Genomic DNA, 18754 nt, shown 5'->3' with positions numbered 1-18754 from the left:
GTCTGGAAAGAATTGAGGTGTGGAGAAGAGAGCAAATGACATTTCCCCCACTGGCTGCCACCTTGTCCAAGGCGAGATCAACAAGTACATCGACCAGGGCATGTCAGAGCTTGTCCCCAGTATGCTATTCATGTTCGAGGTATACATGCTGGACATCGAAGGCTTCTCGTCCTTGCACTGAGCTCTGGAATCATCCATCACCCCCATCAAAATTTTTGCCTCTGACCGAGGCCACTGTGTTATCAGGTAGGTGCTGCCAGCTGTCCCTGCTCCCGGGGTCTGTCCCCACCTATGACATCACAAGTCTGGATGGGATGAAGGGAGTGCATATTGCCCCTGGGCGACTGAAGGCTGCAGCTGCCCTGTCCCTGATGGGCAGGTTCTCCGCAGTCTTCTGAGGCTCCACAATCCTGTGGGGAGCAAAAGCATGAGGAGGTGGGGCCCCTCTGGTGACTTGAGCATCAGCTCCCACACACTGGCTCCCAGAGGCCAGCAGAGCCCATTAATCTTTAATGAGGACACTGAATGACATTGAACCTTGTCCCTTGGCATAGGTGGGAACACAGGTTTGTCTCTAAATTTGTTCTTCTTAGCTCCCCATGACAGCAGCATGCATCCTGCCATGTCACCTAAACAGGGTGTGATTTTCATTCCTGTGGCTGGCCCTGCTGTTGTGTGTCCCTGGTTGTGTTTCTATGTGAACATAGGAAAGTGAGGTCCATTCATTCCTTTGTCTCTCCCAGTCCCTCCCCTCCCTTCCCTTTGTCTCATTCAATGAAACTCTTTTCTCTTCTCCCGTATTGTGAGTCAGCCTCTGCATGTCAGAGAGGACACTCAGCCTTTGGTTTTTGGAATTGGCTTACTTACTGAGCACGATCCTCTCCAACTCCATCCATAGACCTTCAAATGCCATCATTTCATTCTTCTTTATGGCTCAGTAATATTCCACTGTGTATAGGGACCACAGTTTCTTTATCCGTCCATTTGCTGAGGAGCACCTAGGCTGGTTCTGTAGCTTGGCTACTGTGAGTGGAACTGCTCTAAACACTGAGAATGCAGGTCTCTCCAGGAACAAAACCAGTAAGGAGAGTAAGACCTTCCTGGAGACACAGTGGGGCCTCTGGCAACTGTCTGGCTTCAGGCTGCCATTGAGTATAGCTGCTCAAGGCCGTGGGGACAGGGGTTCAGAATGGCTTCAACACATCTTTAGCACAGTGGCCCTGCTATCTGTGCCACAGCTTGGGGACATTCCTTCCTGGGCCTCTGCGCTGGAGGCCTCCTCGCCTTCCCTCAGGCCCAGTGGCTGCAGTGGGCAGGTGGCGCCCTCGGGGTTTTCTGTCTTCCTTGTTTAACAGGAGCTGGGCCTGGGCCTGCTCAGCACAGGTAGCAGGAGGGCCCCTTCCACCACAGTAGCCGAGGGCCATGGGGGTGAATCCCTGAGGATGCATGCTGGAGTAGGAATTAGAAAAGAACCCTGTGGTCTAAGTGTCTCAGGATGGCTAGAGCCAGAAGTGAACCCCCATTTGCCCAGACTGGCTACTGAGTGTCAGACAGTGGGAAATTCAGTGACTCTTGATGGAGAAGCCCCGTCTCAGGACCTAGTGGATCATAGCACAAGGCCACCCACGGGTCCCTGCCACTGGATGCTCCCTTGCCCTTGGGATTTGAGCGAGTGACCCAGGCTCATGGGCAGCATTGTGTGGTCTCCCCAAGTCCCCTGACAGTGAATGGACAAGATTAGGGTGAAAGTGCCTCCCGCAGCCTTGGGGGCAGTTGGTGTCAGCCCAGCCAGCTGCTGGGGGATCTCAGGGCACTGTGGTTGGCATTGGGGGCCGGGGGCTCTACAGCCACCACATGACACTGTAGGAGTTCTCTCACTGGGTCCCTTCACTGGGTCCCCTCGCTGGGTCCCCTCACTGAGTCCCACCTGGCTGGCTGAGGGCTCCACATGGATACATGGCACCCCCTGCTGGGAGCCCTGCTCACAGCACCCCCTGGGTCCCTGGCCTGGCCAGCAGGTGTCTTCAGAGGTTGCTGCTCTGTCCACCCTGAGCCCCAGAGAAAGTTCCATGGCAAAGTGGCTCTGACCTGAGAACCTGCCTGTGGGGATGGGGCCACGTGGTCTCCAGAACAAGACTCTGGTGCCTAGTCCCAGGGATGTGGTGGAGCAGAACTGAGGGACGTGACTGCTGCCCCCCAAGCCCAGAAGCAGGGGCTGTGACCTGATGTCCAGGGAGCATGTAGCCCAGAGGCAGGCTGGGCTGTGACCAAGGCTGGACTGGGCCAGGAGCCAGAGCTCTGGGCAAGATGGGGTTTGGGCATGGGCTGAAGAGTATCTGGGACATGGGAACACTATGGGCAACTCTTGACCTGCTGCCCACAGGCTGCTCCCAAGGGGACCTTCCAGCTCAATGCCCCACAGACCCATGTCTGACCCCCGGGCTTATGAGTCACAGGGCGAGTAGGGACAGTGTTGGCTGAGAGTTTCTTCTCCTGAATTCCATGTGGGCCTTTGGGGGCAGTGCAACATCTTAATGGACTGTCCTGACTTGGGGACCTGCCCAGGCCAGAGCCAGCAAGTGTCCACCCCAGATGCACCTGACTTCAAGGCCCACCCCCACCCAATGCATTTAGAGACAGAGTCTCGCTGAGCTGCTTATTTACCACCTTGCTTTTGGTGAGGCTGGCGTCCAGCTACAACCCTCCTGCCTCAGCCTCCCAAGCTGCTGAGATGATGGGCATGGGCCTCTGTAGCATCCAGTCTTTTTAAAAAGTCTTAGGTGGTGAGTCTGGATGGTGGCCTTGGCCTTCTCATTTCCTTCTGTGTGGGGCTAAGGAGGGAGCCCAGTACCTCCTGTGCCAGACCAGCTACAGGCCATAGGCTTCAGGCCATAGGCAGTGGTGTGGCCTGGTCCCAGTGGGAGCCTGTGGCCTGATCCCAGGTGGGGCTTTTACAGCCCTCTGGAGATGCAGCTCCTACACCCTGGAAAGCTCCAGTATTGCTGAGTGTGTCCACAAAACTGCAAAACTGCCACCAGACTAGGTTTTAGAATGCTGCCACCCCCATCCCCGTCAGCTGTCCACAGCCCCTCTGCTGCTGCGTCCTGTCCATCACTCTGACCTCAGGCAGCAGAAGGCTGCTTTCTGTCCCTTAGCTTTCTGTGGCTGTGTGTGGGGTGTGACTGACAGGCTTCACCCCTGTCCTCCAGGCCCTCGAATCCCCCGTGGCTGAGGAACACCCACTGCATGGGGACTTCACCAGCTCATGGGTCTGTGCAAGCTCTTCGGAGGGTTTGGCTGTGGGAGTGATGCTGCTGGAGACCTGTGGGGACTTCAGTTTCTTTCTTTTGGATCTGTGTGAAGGGGTGGAGCTGCTGGGTCACACAGAAACTGTGACCTTCCAAGGAACTGCCAGTAGGATGTCTTTATTGCCACACTCCTATCAGGAATGTCTGAGGGTCTTGGTTTTTCTACTTGCCACTTGACATCTGTTAGTGTCCAACACAGATGTCCTGGTAGGTGTGCAGTGGCCTTTCACTTGATTTGCATTTGCCAAGGGCCAGCGAGACTATATTTTTTTTGTTTTACTGACTATTTGTATATCTTTATAGAAATATCTGTTTGTATCCTTAGCCCTTTTTTATTATGTTATCTTTTTATTATTGAATTGTAAGATCTCTTTATATATTGTGGATACTAGACCTTTTCCACATTTGTAATTTGTGAGTTTTTTTTTTCTTTGAGTACTCTTTTCAGTGTTTGAACAGGGTATTTGACATAAATGAGCTTTGAATGTGCTGGAGGTGTATGTGGCTCAGTGGTAGAGTACTTGCTCAGCATGCCCAAGGCCCTGGGTTCCACATACAGCATCACATACACATACAAAAAACAAAGAATTGCAGTTTATCTGCTTTTTCTTTTGTGTTTTTTGCCTCATATTTAAGATATCATTGTCCAGCCAGAAGCAGTGGCATACACCTATAATTCCAGAGGCTGAGGAGGCTGAGGAGGCTGAGGAGGCTGAGGAGGCTGAGAAGGCTGAGGAGGCTGAGGCAGAAGGATCATGAGTTGGAGGCCAGCTTCAGCTAAGCCCTAAGCAACCCAGCAAGATCCAGTCTCTAACCAAAAATTAAAAAGGGCTGCATCTGGGGGTCCATGGTGGAACCTCCCAGCACCAAACAAAATTAACAAAATAGGGGTTCTCTGGGGCAACCTGAGGGTCAGTTGATTACCTGTCCCTGGCTCTGCTTTCCTTCAGTCACCCCCTATCTCTCTGTTGTTGTCAGTGCCCCTTCCCAGTTCCCAGTGTCTTGCCTCAGACAAGCATAGGTGATGGGACTCCTCTTGGCCTTCACAGGGGCACTGAGGACATCCCCTCTCCACACCAGATCCCCCTGCACCTGCTGGACTGTGGGATGATCCTCTGCACAATGCTCTTTTCCCCCCACAGGAGATGAAGCAGGTGCACCCCTGCCGCCATCCCCTCCTGCCTTCACTTTCGGCCCCTCACCACCCTGGGCAGCTCCTGTTACCCAGAGGCTCTGTCCCCTCATCTGCATGGTGGGTTGGTTACGGGGACATTGTCCAGTGTCCCAGAGCCTCTGTTCCCCTGGGTCTTGCCTGTTCTCACCTTTAACCCCCTTTGGCCAAGTTTGAGGGAGAGAATAAAAATCAGGGACCTGACAACAACCAGGGATGGAACCAGGGCCTTAGACTCAGAGCCTGTCTCCAGCCCTGTTCTGCCTTTGAATCAGAGACAGGGTCTCACAGAGTTACACAGGGCGTCACTTTTGCTGAGGCTGACTTGAACTCACGATCCTCCTGCCCCGGCCTCCCAAGTGCTGGGATGATAGGCCTGTTCTCTAAGCCCAGCTGAAGGGCTTTTCTGGGGCACCTTGCAGCAGTGGTGGTGTGCATAGGGAATTGCTGAGAGCCACAGCTGAGTCAGAATGGCCCCTGGCATTTTGCCAATAGTATTGGTTGAGAGGCAAGCCATTAAGATGATGCTGGAATGATTCAATTGTATATTAGACCTTTACTGTCTGCTTAGACCACCTACTTTGGAGTTCTTGTGGGAATTCCTGGAGAGTTTGCATTGATTGGAAAAGTGCTGGAGGAGGGATTTCTGGTTGGTAGTTCCTGGAGGAGCCGTGTGGCTGGTGTTCAGGAGAGTTCCCTGAGAGCATGTGTGGAGTGTGCTGGTAGAGTTCAGAAATAAAGTTTGTTCGTGCTCTAGTGGCTCGTAATTTGTGCCCAGCAAGACTGCAGCATTTGGTGGCCCATACGGGAAATGCCTGAAGCTTGGAGGTAAGTGAAATTGCTCGCCCCTGAGGGAAGGCGAGAGAATGGGTGACCATTTCAAAAAACCATGTGTTCTTGTTTTGATTTGTTTTGTTTTTGTTTCAAGCTGCCTATCCCTAGAACTTTCTCAGGCAAACTTGAAAATAAGGTTGGCTTAAGGTTTGAAGTTGTTTGCCCCTGAGGAAGAGATAGAAATAGACCACAAATGCACATGTCAAAAAAATAGGAAAATTGATACAATGATTTTATTGTTCCATTTTTGTTTCATTCTGTTTCAGTTTTGTTTTTTATTATAGTAGATCAGAAATTAGCAAAAAACAAACTGAAAGAGTGTTAAGTAAATTGTTAGAGGTTCAGACTATGGTAGAAATCATGTTAGATCAAGCAAAAGAGAAGATCTCTTGAGCTAGTCAGACAGAGGAAGAAAATTTAAAGGAAGAAAGCTTAGAGGAGAAACAGCTATCAAGGGGAAGCTACAACAGGAGGCTGCTACTAACTCCGTTCTATCACCAGAGGTCGTAATTCTACCAACAGCTCCATCTCTGGAGACAACTGAGTGGTCCTCAACCCCTGTAGTTGATAGATGGGATCCTGAGACAAGACCTCAAAGATTAGCATGCCCTGTACTTGAGCAGTCAGGAGGGCAGCGAATTCACTATGCTTTAGATTTCAAAACAGTGAAGCAGTTAAAGGAGGCTATAACAACCTATGGTCCCCAAGCACACTTCACTGTAAGCATGGTCTAATCCATTACCAACTTGAACTTGATGCCAGCAGATTCGGCTAGTATGCGTAAAGCTGTGCTGAATGGAGGGCAATATTTGTTAAGGAAGGTAGCCAATGAGGAGTTTTGCATGGAGACGGCTAGGCGATATGCAGCAGCCCGTTATCCTCAGAGAAATCTACATATGTTGTTAGGAAAAAGACCTTATGAGGATCAGAAGCAACAAATTAGATATGATCCTGCTACATACTCACAAATTGCTGCAGATGCAGTTAGGTCATGGAAGACTTTACAAGGACATGGAGATTTACAGGTGAATTATCTAAGATAATACAAGGAGCTAATGAACCTTACGCTGAATTTGTAGATAGGCTTATTCAAACAGCTACCAGAGTTTTGGGGAATACAGAACAAGCAATGCCATTAATAAAACAACTGGCTTATAAGCAAGCAAATTATTGGTGCAGAGAGGTCATTAGATCATGGAAACATGAAGATATAAACACATATATTAAATTTTGTAGAGACATTAATGAAAAAGGGCAAGTCTTGGCAGCTGCAGTACAACAGGCTTTAGATGTCAGGCCCAAAAACATGCTACAATTGTGAACAAACAGCACATTTTAAAAGGAGTTGCCCCATAGGAGGTGGCTATAATGAAGCTAGGTATCAAAGGAGTAGAATACCGGGTATTTGCCCACGATAACATAGAGGGAGACATTGGGCTAATGAATGCCATTCTCAAACCACCATAGAGGGTACTCCATTATCAAAAAATGGAAAAGGGCCAGGTGTTTACCCATGATATTGTGGAGATAAGCATCAGGCTCCATTGCCAAAAAATGGACAGGGAGGCCCAATGCTCCGGGGTCCACAACCACAAATATACGGGGCACTGGAGGAACCCAGAAACACCATAGAGGAACCCAGCAACACCATCAGGGTAGTGCCCAGGACACATTATCCATTAAATCCCTCATCAGACAAACCAGAGGGAGTGCAGGGTTGGACATTTGCGCCTCCGTCAGAGCAGTACTAACTCCAGAGATGGGAGTTCAAATCATTCGCACAGGAGTAAAAGGACCTCTTCCCCAAGGAACAGTAGGCTTATTATTGGGATGCAGTTCTTCTACACTAAAAGAACTTATGGTAAGTCCTGGGGTAATTGATCCCGATAATGAAGGTGAAATAAAAATTACAGCTAGTTCTCCAAGAGGTATATCAGTAATTTCACCAGGAGATAGAATAGCACAGTTATTAATACTACCCAGCCTGCATGATAAATTTTCCAGTAGTACTGTAGAAAGTGGTTCCAGGGGATTAGGCTCCACATGTGTAGTTTGGGCTATGCTGTCTTTAAATTTAGATTCTCGCCTAATGCTAAAACTAAATATTAAAGGACATGAATTTAATGGGCTACTGGACACAGGTGCTGACCTTAGCATCATATCTCATCAAGAATGGCCAAAACATTGGCCATTACAACAAGCCACTCAAACGCTTCAAGATCTAGGAGTGGCGACTAATCCCCATAGAACTGCAATGGTATTAGATTGGAAGGATCCTGAAGGATGTGAAGGAATTATACAGCCATATGTATTGGATCATCTTCCTATAAAGTTATGGGGACGAGGTGTCCTAGATCAGTTTGACATTAACAAATAACATCAATCCTAATGCGCCCACTATTAGGGGTAGACAAGGTTTCAGAAAAAAAAAAGTTTAGGAGAACAATAACAAGGTATAACAGCACCAATTTAAATAGATCAAGGAATAAATAGACATGGATTGGGTTTTCAGAAGGGGCCACTGAGACAATCAAAATTACTTGGAAATCAGAAAGACCAGTATGGGTTCCTCAGTGGCCCCTGACTAAAGAAAAGATACAAGAAGCCCATGACCTGGTCAAACAACAATTAGCAGAGGCACATATACAACCTCCTTATCTCCCCATAATACTCCCATTTTTGTCATCAAAAGGAAATCTGGTAAATGGAGATTATTGCAAGATGTAAGAGCCATTAATAATGAGATGGTTATTATGGGACCTGCTCAATCAGGGATTCCTCAATTGTCTGCTTTGCCAAAAACCTGGTATGTTTTAGCTATAGATATTAAAGATTGTTTTTTTTTTCAATTCCAATTCATCCTGAGGATAGTGCATGTTTTGCATTTACTATCCCTGAACTAAATCATGAAGTTCCTGATCAGAGATATGAATGGAAAGTACTCCCTCAAGGTTTGGCTAACAGCCTAACTATGTGTCAAATTTATGTTAACAAAGCAATCCAGCCACTTAGAAATCAAAATCCTGAACTACAAATATTTCACTATATGGATGATGTATTAGTAGCACACAAAGCTAAAAACACATTGCTAGAATGTTATGCCACACTTACAAACTTATTAAAAATTATAATCTAGAGATAGCAATAGATAAAGTACAATTAAATTATCCAATTAATTATTTAGGATTTCTATTATCCTCAACCATGGTTCGTCCACCTAAAATTGAAGTACGAGTAGATCAACTCAAATCACTTAACGACTTTCAAAAGTTAATAGGAGATATAAATTGAATAAGGCCTTATCTAGGCATACCAACAGGAGAGTTGGGACCTTTATTTGATATCCTAAAAGGTCCATCAGATCCAAATTTGCCCCGAATGTTAACGGTTGAAGCAAGAAAGGCATTAAAAATTATTGAAACATATATGGAAAATATGCATTTGGATAGAATTGATATGTTTGCCTTTATTATTTATTGTAATACCAATAAAAATATTTCTACAGGAGTATTTTGGCAAGAAGGTCCATTATTGTGGATACATTTATCTTATTCTCCTAACACTATTCTTACTAGGTATCCTGAGGCTGTAGGACAATTAATACTCAAAGGAATAAAAGCAGCAAAGGGAGTGTTTGGAATTTCTTCCTATTAAATTATTACTCCATATACTATGGATCAAATTGATGAGTTAGCTAATAGTTAAATACTTGGGCAATAATCATGTGTAAATCTAATGTTTCATTTTATAACCACTTACCATCTAATCCTTTATTGTCTTTTTGGTCTTCACATCCTGTAGTTTTTCCAAAAATGACAAGAAAAACCCCTATCATGAATGCTCCAAATATATTCACTGATTGGTCAAATAGTGGTACAGCAGCAGTAGTTACCCCTGATCAAACTTTTACATTTTTATTACCCAAACAATCAGCTCAAAAGGTAGAGCTTAATGCAGTAGTACAAGCTTTTGACATGTTTAAAGATTCTGTACTTAGTTTATTTTCTGCTTTGAACTGCTTTAAGAACTTGCCTGGACTATGTATCACTTTTATGCATTGTAAACTATCTGTTGGTGCAGCGAATTGTGGTAGTGCTGGAAAATCTTTGCAGATGGTGTCATCGGTGGTACAATTTTTCAAAAAAAGAGCTGTCATTTGGCTTGGTGTCATGGCATTTTGCATCCTCCTCATTTCTGCTAGTGATGGTCTAAAATTTGGGAGCCAAGAAAGGTGAGGCAAAGAACCTCACCCCCCACTGGCACCAAGGCCAAATTTTGGGGCCAAGAGAGGTGAGGCAAAAAAATCTCACCCCTTCACACACACTGGTGCAAAGGCCTATCTACAAGTATGGCTCTATGCTGGACCGGTAGTCAGTGACGGGTAATATCCAATTGCAGTGGTACCAACATAAGACAGGAGGCTGACACCTTGAGGTCAGCTCATTCGATGATGGTTAAAGACCATATGTAGTATTGGACAACCTAATAGGCATGGTCCCTAAGCCACATTGCTTGTTGTTTTATTAAACATAAGGGGGAGATGCTGAGAGCTACAGCTGAGTCAGAATGGCCCCTGGCATTTTGCTAATAGTACTGGTTGAGAGGCGAGCCATTAAGATGATGCTGGGTTGATTAAATTGTATATTAGATCCTTACTGTATGCCTAGGCCTGCTACTTTGGAGTTCTCATGGGGATTCCTGGAGAGTTCGCATTGGTTGGGGAAGTGCTGAAGGAGGGATGCCTGGAGGAGCCGCGTGGGTGTCATTCGGGAGAGTTCCCAGGGAGCGTGTGTGGAGTGTGCTGGTAGAGTCAGAAATAAAGTTTGTTCCTGCTCGAGTGGTTCGTGATTTGTGCCCAGTCAGATTGTGGCAGGGGGTCGCTTTCTGGAGTGCCTGCTGGCCTGGTCACCTGGACCCCACTCTGCTGGTCTCACATGGCGTCTTCTGTGTGCAGGCCCCAGCATGCCCAACCTCCCTGGATCCCTGGCTCTGTCCCTCTGGACAGCCGGTGGGTGGGCTTGGACACGGCTGTTCCAGCACCTCTCATGAAAGCTACAGGGAAGACTGGGTGACTTTGGTCCCTGTGCCTCCACCCCTGGAGTGTTTTGATGGCTTTAATTGAAGTCAGGGATCCTTGAGACCTTGTTTATGGAGCTGCTAGAGTGACAAATCTTCATTACATATGAGGCATCGGGCCCCAGTGATCTTGGCCACAAAAGAGGCCACTTCCTGACTCAGCCCTTATAACCCAGTGCCCACAGGACCCGTGAGTGGTGTCAAAGTTACAGATGACATAGCCCCGCTGATGCCATGCAGGCTGCCAGATCCTGGGGACACATTCTGATTTATTGGACCATCACATTCACCTCTCAAATAATAAAGGCTCCTTTTGGTCCCAGGCTGCAGAGGGAGGCTGGAGCCTTTGGGGCCAGGGTGCAGAGACAGAGGGGGACACCAGGTACTCTTTAGTCAGTGAGCAGGACACTGGCTATGCATCTGGCCTGGGTCCCCTGGAGGGTGTAACCAGCCCCATGCTCCCCAGTCCAACAACATGAGACGCTGCACAGGGTCATTTTAATTCACTGTATAAATGGGATATTTGGGCTCTATCACTTTTTTTTTTTTGGTACCAAAGATTGAACCCAGGGTCACTTAAGTCCTGAGCCAACTCCCCAGCCGTTTTTCTATTTTATTTAGACAGCATCTCATTGAGTTGCTTATGGCCTTGCTATGTTGCAGAGGCTGGCCTCCACCTTGCAATCTTCCTGCCTCAGCCTCCTGAGCTGACATTACAAGCAAGCGCCACTGTGCCTGGGGCCCAGTCCCTGTGGATCATGTTTTTTCCTCCTCTGAAGGATCATTAAGATCCAAGCCCAGATGAGGATATCAACATCAGTGAGGAGGACTCAACCACCTTGGGAAGATCAGCAACACCAAGACTATTCTGAGATGAGGCAGTGGCCTCCTGGGCTAAGGTGGAGGCTGCCCAAGGCTCAGGCTGTTTCTGGGCTTCCAGGTGTGATAAGTCCTGGGACACTGTGGCCTAGATTGCTGAGGTGGCTTGTGAAAGTTAGATTGACAAGAGAGGTCCCCCTTGTCCAGCAGTTGACACTCCCGTGGTGGGAGGTCACTAATCTTGCCATTGTCTATGGATTTAGAGGATTCATCTCTGCAGAACATAATTCAAAACTATGTATCCAAATCAAGGGCCCAACACACTTGTGTGCTTCAGATCTTACCTAGTTTTCTATTTTCATACTTACATTTCACCTTACATTCGTATAAATATCCCAGGTGCCCAATACCCGCATTCATCCAGCAGAATGACCCCTAACCCAAATCGAGCATGATATGACCCTTAACCATACTCTGTTCCCTCAATGTAATTTCACATAACAGTAGGTCCTGAGTTGATCTTGCCATACAGGTATGTAGGGAATCCTCCAGCTGCTGAGAAGCTCAAAGGTAGATGCAGAAATGATCCCTGGAGCAAATGTAGGCAGCTAGGTAGGACCTGTGAGGTCTAAAGTCATCTTCCATGGCCAACAACCCAGTCAGGATGAAGGGATGAGGCTGAATCAGCCTCTCTCTTCTCAATGCAGGGAAGATGGACACAATCAGGCCTGTGTGGATTGCTGATCCCGGGCTGCTAGGGTATATAGACCTTTATGTCTTGTGAAAATGTCACAGGAAGGTGGGGCAGCCTCCATCTCATGGGATGCTTGGAAACAACTGTTAGGACAAAGTGGTTGCCAAGGCAGTGACCTCATTCACTTCCCTGAAGGAAGTGACCTCACCTCACTTCCTTGGTGATGGAACTCTCTGATCTTGGGATGCAGGAGTTGAGGCATCCAGAGGCAGTTCCACTCCCAGTGGGCTCACTTGTTTGTCTGTATCAAGGCCAGAGTCATTCTTTGTTGGTACCTAGTGATGTGTTGATAGCCAAATGCCTTGAATGGTCTCTACAAGGGCCTTTCCTGAAAAAGAAGTGTTGGCTCATTGCTGCCTCCTGACAACTACACAGACATGGCCAAAGAGACCAGAGCTGAGACAGGACAGGCCACTGCTGGGGAACATATTTTCACCCACCAGTCAGAGGACAGAGTGGATAGATGCAGACCAAATACAGGGGTGGTTTGTGTGTCTCAGTGGGTGTGTGTTTCAATTTGTCGTTTTGTCTCATGTTCTGAGAACATGAAGGAAAAACGTTTTTTGTTGTTGTTGTTCTTGTTGTTGTTGGTTTGAAATGGACTGTTAACTAGTGAGTCTTTTTATGTCAGTGGATCTCACTGGGTTTGGGTTAAAGAGAGTTGAGAGAAGAATGCAGCCGTGAATGTGTCCTGTCTAGTGGAAATCTTTGCAGGACTCCTCATGGCCAATTTATGAATGGACTGTTGCTTGCCTTGCAGATGGGCAACACCTACCAAGATCCTAAGTTCCTGTATTCTTCCTGAATTTTGGTCACTCTCTGAAGGGGTTTGTGGTTTTGTGTCCAAGATGTGTACCACATTCAAGCTCTGTGACATGGCCATGGACTGGATTGCTGAAGGGCATGCCAAGCATCTCAGAAAACTCAAAAATTAGCATGACTGGTCAGGATCTCTCTGGAGAATCCCTGCTTGGATAGATAGTAACCCAAGTTGCATGATCAGAAGCTGTCAGTGCCACAGTGTTCAATTAAACAAAAGGTTTTCTTCAGGCTTCTTTCTTCCCTATTGTTCTGTTCCCCTGAATGTCAGGGAGGTGTTTGCCTTAGGGCACTCCTTTGGGACTCCTCAAGAAAACAGTTTCAAATGGAAATGAAGAGGCCTAATCTGTGCCTTTGAAGTAAAGTGCTTTGTAAAAGCTGTGTCTGAATCAGACTCTTGGCCTTGTGTGTGGCTGTGAATTACATTCTCAGCACCCCAGAAAACTCAAGAAAAATCTCATGTGTCCATCCAAATCTAAAAGGATGAAACAAAAGTGTAATATTGGATGAAGTCTCTTGCCTTCTTCTGGTTAGGATCCTGACCCCTATGAAGTCAGAACAGGGATCCTCTGGGTAAAATGAGTTGTTGCAAGCCCTCCAGTAACTAGCACACAGGTGTTTGGGTTTTTTCATGAGTCCAGTACACATAAAGAATCTATCCCTGGCAGACAGGAGGCCTCTAATTTGAGAAGCAGAGTAGTATTAACTACAGGCCCATTTTATCTATCCTGTTTCTCAGGAAGGGTGTCCAGGCCACCATGATATTTGGCATATGATGGGCATGAGAGCTTACTTTGCACACCATCTTAGACTGCTCACCCTTTAGAAACCCCCAGCCAGAATGTTATAATGAGTGTCTGTATGGAAGAAGATGAGGGCGATGTGGGAGTGTTTTTGTTAGAATAGTGGTCTTTTGTTTGGTGGTTGGAAAAGATGACTGGCTTCACCTCAGCTTGAATTCTGGTGTGATGCCATTAGAGACTGAGTTCTGGAACTGATCTCAGAGAACTATTGCCATGAATTGTGTTGGGATTTTCGAAGGCCAGGCATTAGAGGAGCCTTTGGAAACTGAGATCTAGGCCGAGGGTGGCTTTCTCCACAGCACTGGGAATCTCAGCCAGGATTTCACATGATTTTGCTGTTAAAGCCTTTTCAGCTATACTTGAGAGCCAAAACTCACAGGAACCTCATAATTTAGACCCCAATGGGCCTGGATTCCTGTGACCTTTCGCCATTCCTTGGGAAGCCTTGCCTGCATGCGCTCTCCAGAGCTTTTACTGAAAGAAGATTCCCCAACACTTAATGTCTCCTGAATTAATCAAAACCCACAGTGTCAATTTCTTCATTCTTGAAAAATGGCTAGGCCAATACCATGAAGTTTTTGAGAATCCCATGACCAGAAATCCCTGGAGAACCTTTAGATCTCTGGTTGCTCATCATGACTGAACCAGCGAGTGCCATTTTTGACTGAGTGGAATTCATGACCATGGTGAAGAACAGAGATGCCAGTGAGTAGGAGCCAGCAGGGAACTGGGCCTGGAGCAATGGAGTGCAGGTGTGTGATCCAACATCTTTGGTGGGCCCCTGTGGTTTTGTAATTGGCTTCCAAATGACATGTGACTGACAAGGTGCAGCCAGGAGACCAGAAAATATAAAGGCATGTTGTTGTGGGGAGAGGATTTGGGGCGATGCTCAGAAACAAGTTGCTATGCTCAAGTGCGAAAGATATATGGGGTAGCAGCCCAGTTTGTGTTTTTTCCTTGAGACCCTGACTCACCCCACGTGACAAAGCTCCCTCCAGCACTGTGTACCAGTTGACCTTTTTGTATTTCAAAAACAAACACCAATTTTCCAGGGAAGCTGCAAGAAATGCCATTAAAACTGGGCGGTGAGCCAAAGGCTTCACAATCCACCCAGGGAGACATTCATAACCGAACGGCCACATTTACCTGCAAAGAGAGGATTCAGCTCTGCTGCCTCCTGTTCCTATTGGACAATAGGAACCCATGTCCTCCTGTTCACATAGACTCAGACCAAGCTTTCATGGTCTCACTACAAAGGAAGCTAAAGCACAAAGCTATATTTCTAATGCACAAATGTCAAAGGCAGATAGTCAAGAAGTCATTAGGCCAGCAAAGTTCCATGTTTGTGGAATGTTTACCCTGTTCTCTACTTTTGGGATCTCTTCTGCCACAACCAAGTTTGTGAGCTCCTCAGAATTTCCAATTCCAGATATGTATTCACAGATTTTTTTCCTCTTCTCCTCTCATTGTGTTTTCTTTGGGGTGATAGTAATGTTCAGGGATTGTGGTGGATGACAGTAGAAGGTTTTTATGTGCCATGTGTTCGCATATATATTAGACTCATTTTCCGTTTTGCCATTTGAAGTATTGAATCTCTGTCACTAACCCATAACCTTCTAGGCTCTGACTACTTATCTTAAAATCGATAAAAATAATTCTAAAGAATAGAAGTAGAGACATTTGATAGGAGGCAGGGTGTATACTTGGACTTGCCTTTTGCTTCATCAGAGATACATATTATAAAACTTGTGACACATTTTTCTCATTTTACTTCTCCATGAATTTTCAAAATTAACAAATATGTAACTTCTTGACTTCCTGTCTCTGTCGCCTGGGTCACAATGTATATTTTTATATACATATATATAATCCTACTGCCATCACAGGTATATTCTTGAGAGTACTCTCACTTTGGAAAATATGAATTTCATGAAAAGATCACTGCCCGCCAATACACTGAGGTAACTTAAAATTCAAGCTGTGGTGAGCTTTATACTTCAACAAGTTTAGACATAAAACAATGAAACAATGTGTAGGAAAATGAATACTTTGGGTACATATGTGAAGGATATATATATCCCCTTATGAATTTTGATTGGCATAGGTACTATTGCATTTAAAAGTAATATATATAGTATGAATTTGCAAACATGAAATATATGTGTATATACTTATACTACCTTGATTCTTTCATGTCCATCTGTGTGGATTTATAATCAACATTTCCCAAGAGATTTTTCAGAAATATTCATTTTCTTGACATACATATTCATTTCTGAAACTCAAAATGAACTTCAGTGAATACTGAGTACTAACACTAATATTTCTACAGTAAGTGACCCAGTTTCACATCAATGAAAGTATATTCATATGGGACATGATGTGTATTTTGAATTAAATTTTCATGCAAAATTGTTATATTCCTATTTCTTCAGTATATATACATCATAGGATGTATCATTTCATCCATAATTCACAAATTGATATGCATGTGATTCACTTTTATTCACTCCCTGTATCAGATCCCATGTATTTCTCCATGTTGGTTTCCTTGCTTTTTCATGAGATTTCTTTTATATCACATAACTTTTGAATTCCATCATCATTTTCAAAGCAAAACTCAAACACAGTTTTTTACAATAAATAACCCTAATATTACCACTACATGTATAACTACTTGGATTGAATGTTTGTATGTGAATACCAGATTTCATGTATTTTTTCAAATATCAATTCACTCCATTATTTAAAATAGTAACCTGTTATATTTTTTATTCACCACATGGTCTATTCATGCATCATCTTTATTTACATAAAGCCAGGGTACACCTATTTTTATCCCCAAACTCTAAAGGATAGGGCTTCAAAACATGCTCCCAGAAATGGTGGAAGAAATACGCATGTCACCTGCTCCATGTATTCCTTTCATCACATCATCTTTTGGACACAAAATGCAAAACTCACACTTATCTTATTCTTCTACCAAAGCCTCATTTTAATGAGAGCATTGATTACTAAAATCATCTACGTCTGCATTGCCTATTGTTTTCAAATTTCAATCCTATGGAGAGTATACATTTGTTTCTTTGGAGGATAGTGTGTTCAACCCCCCCGCCTGTTGAAAATATCCCTGATCTTATTACTCATTTTGTACTTTGCCTGATCTTCTAACATCCCTATTGATATCTATTTCCCCAAGTGCCTTGTTGTGACTGACTCTTCACGTGTGCTGATATTCCCATTTACACTTTAATAGAAATTTATTGGATTGCAAAAAGGGCCTTTGGTCCAAATCCTAAACTCACACTTATTCCTTACCCAACACTGGAATCCTGCCTACTATCTCTATTCACTGCAAGTTCTCTTTGAAATTAAGTAGTCCCAGGTACAAGATCTTAGGCCATTGTCTATGGATTTAGAGGATTCATCTCTGCAGAAATAATTCAAAACGATGTATCCAAATCAAGGGCCCAAGAAACTTGTGTGCTTCAGATCTTACCTAGTTTTCTATTTTCATACTGACATTTCACCTTACATTCGTATAAATATCCCAGGTGCCCAATACCCGTATTCATCCAGCAGAATGACTCCTAACCCAAATCGAACATGATACGACCCTTAACCATACTCTGTTCCCTCAATCTATTTTCACATAACAGCAGGTCCTGAGTTGATCTTGCCATACAGGTATGTAGGGAATCCTCCAGCTGCTGAGAAGCTCAAAGGTAGATGCAGAAATGATCCCTGGAGCAAATGTAGGCAGCTAGGTAGGACCTGTGAGGTCTAAAGTCATCTTCCATGGCCAACAACCCAGTCAGGATAAAGGGATGAGGCTTATTCAGCCTCTCTCTTCTTAATGCAGGAAAGATGGACACAATGAGGTCTGTGTGGATTGCTGATCCCGGGCTCCTATGGTATGTAGACCTTTATGACTTCTGAAAATATCACAGGAAGGTGGGGCAGCCTCCATCTCATGGGACCCTTGGAAACAACTGTTAGGACAAAGTGGTTGCTAAGGCAGTGACCTCATTTACTTCCCTGAAGGAAGTGACCTCACCTCACTTCCTTTTTGATGGAACTTCCTGAACTTGACATCTAGAAAGTGAGGCATCCTGAGGCAGTTCCACTCCCAGTGGGCTCACTTGTTTGTCTGTACCAAGGCCAGAATCATTCTTTGTTGGTACCTAGTGATGTGTGGATAGCCAAATGCCTTGAATGGTCTCAACAAGGGCCTTTCCTGAGAAAGAAGTGTTGACTCATTGCTGCCTCCTGACAACTACACAGACATGGCCAAAGAGACCAGAGCTGAGACAGGACAGGCCACTGCTGGGGAACATATTTTCACCCACCAGTCAGAGGACAGAGTGGATAGATGCAGACCAAATACAGGGGTGGTTTGTGTGTCTCAGTGGGTGTGTGTTTCAATTTGTCGTTTTGTCTCATGTTCTGAGAACATGAAGGAAAAACGTTTTTTGTTGTTGTTGTTCTTGTTGTTGTTGGTTTGAAATGGACTGTTAACTAGTGAGTTTTTTTATGTCAGTGGATCTCACTGGGTTTGTGGTTAAAGAGAGTTGGGAGAAGAATGCAGCTGTGAATGTGTCCTGTCTAGTGGAAATCTTTGCAGGACTCCTCATGGCCAATTTATGAATGGACTGCTGCTTGCCTTGCAGATGGGCAACACCTACCAAGATCCTAAGTTCCTGTATTCTTCCTGAATTTTGGCCACTCTCTGAAGGGGTTCGTGGTTTTGTGTCCAAGATGTGTACCACATTCAAGCTCTGTGACATGGCCATGGACTGGATTGCTGAAGGGCATGCCAAGCATCTCAGAAAACTCAAAAATTAGCATGACTGGTAAGGATCTCTCTGGAGAATCCCTGCTTGGATAGATAGTAACCCAAGTTGCATGATTAGGAGCTATCAGTGCCATAGTGTTCAATTAAAGAAAAGTTTTTCTCCAGGCTTCTTTCTTCCCTATTGTTTCCTTAGCCTGAATGTCAGGGAGGTGTTTGCCTTAGGGCACTCCTTTGGGACTCCTCAAGAAAAGAGTTTCAAATGGAAATGAAGAGGCCTATTCTGTGCCTTTGAAGTAAAGTGCTTTGTAAAAGCTGTGTCTGAATCAGACTCTTGGCCCTGTGTGTGGCTGTGAATTACATTCTCAGCACCCCAGA

At 45.3% G+C, this 18754-nt stretch overlaps 1 pseudogene; it reads left to right on the top strand.

The window, feature by feature from the left end:
- The window catches only part of LOC143410755 (ruvB-like 1), a 41341-nt pseudogene that overhangs the window by 18473 nt on the left and 4114 nt on the right, over nucleotides 1–18754 (top strand).

This window comes from Callospermophilus lateralis, unplaced genomic scaffold (assembly GCF_048772815.1).
Source record: "Callospermophilus lateralis isolate mCalLat2 unplaced genomic scaffold, mCalLat2.hap1 Scaffold_122, whole genome shotgun sequence".
NCBI classification, from domain to species: Eukaryota; Metazoa; Chordata; class Mammalia; order Rodentia; family Sciuridae; genus Callospermophilus; species Callospermophilus lateralis.
This window is presented reverse-complemented; position numbering and strand designations above follow the sequence as displayed.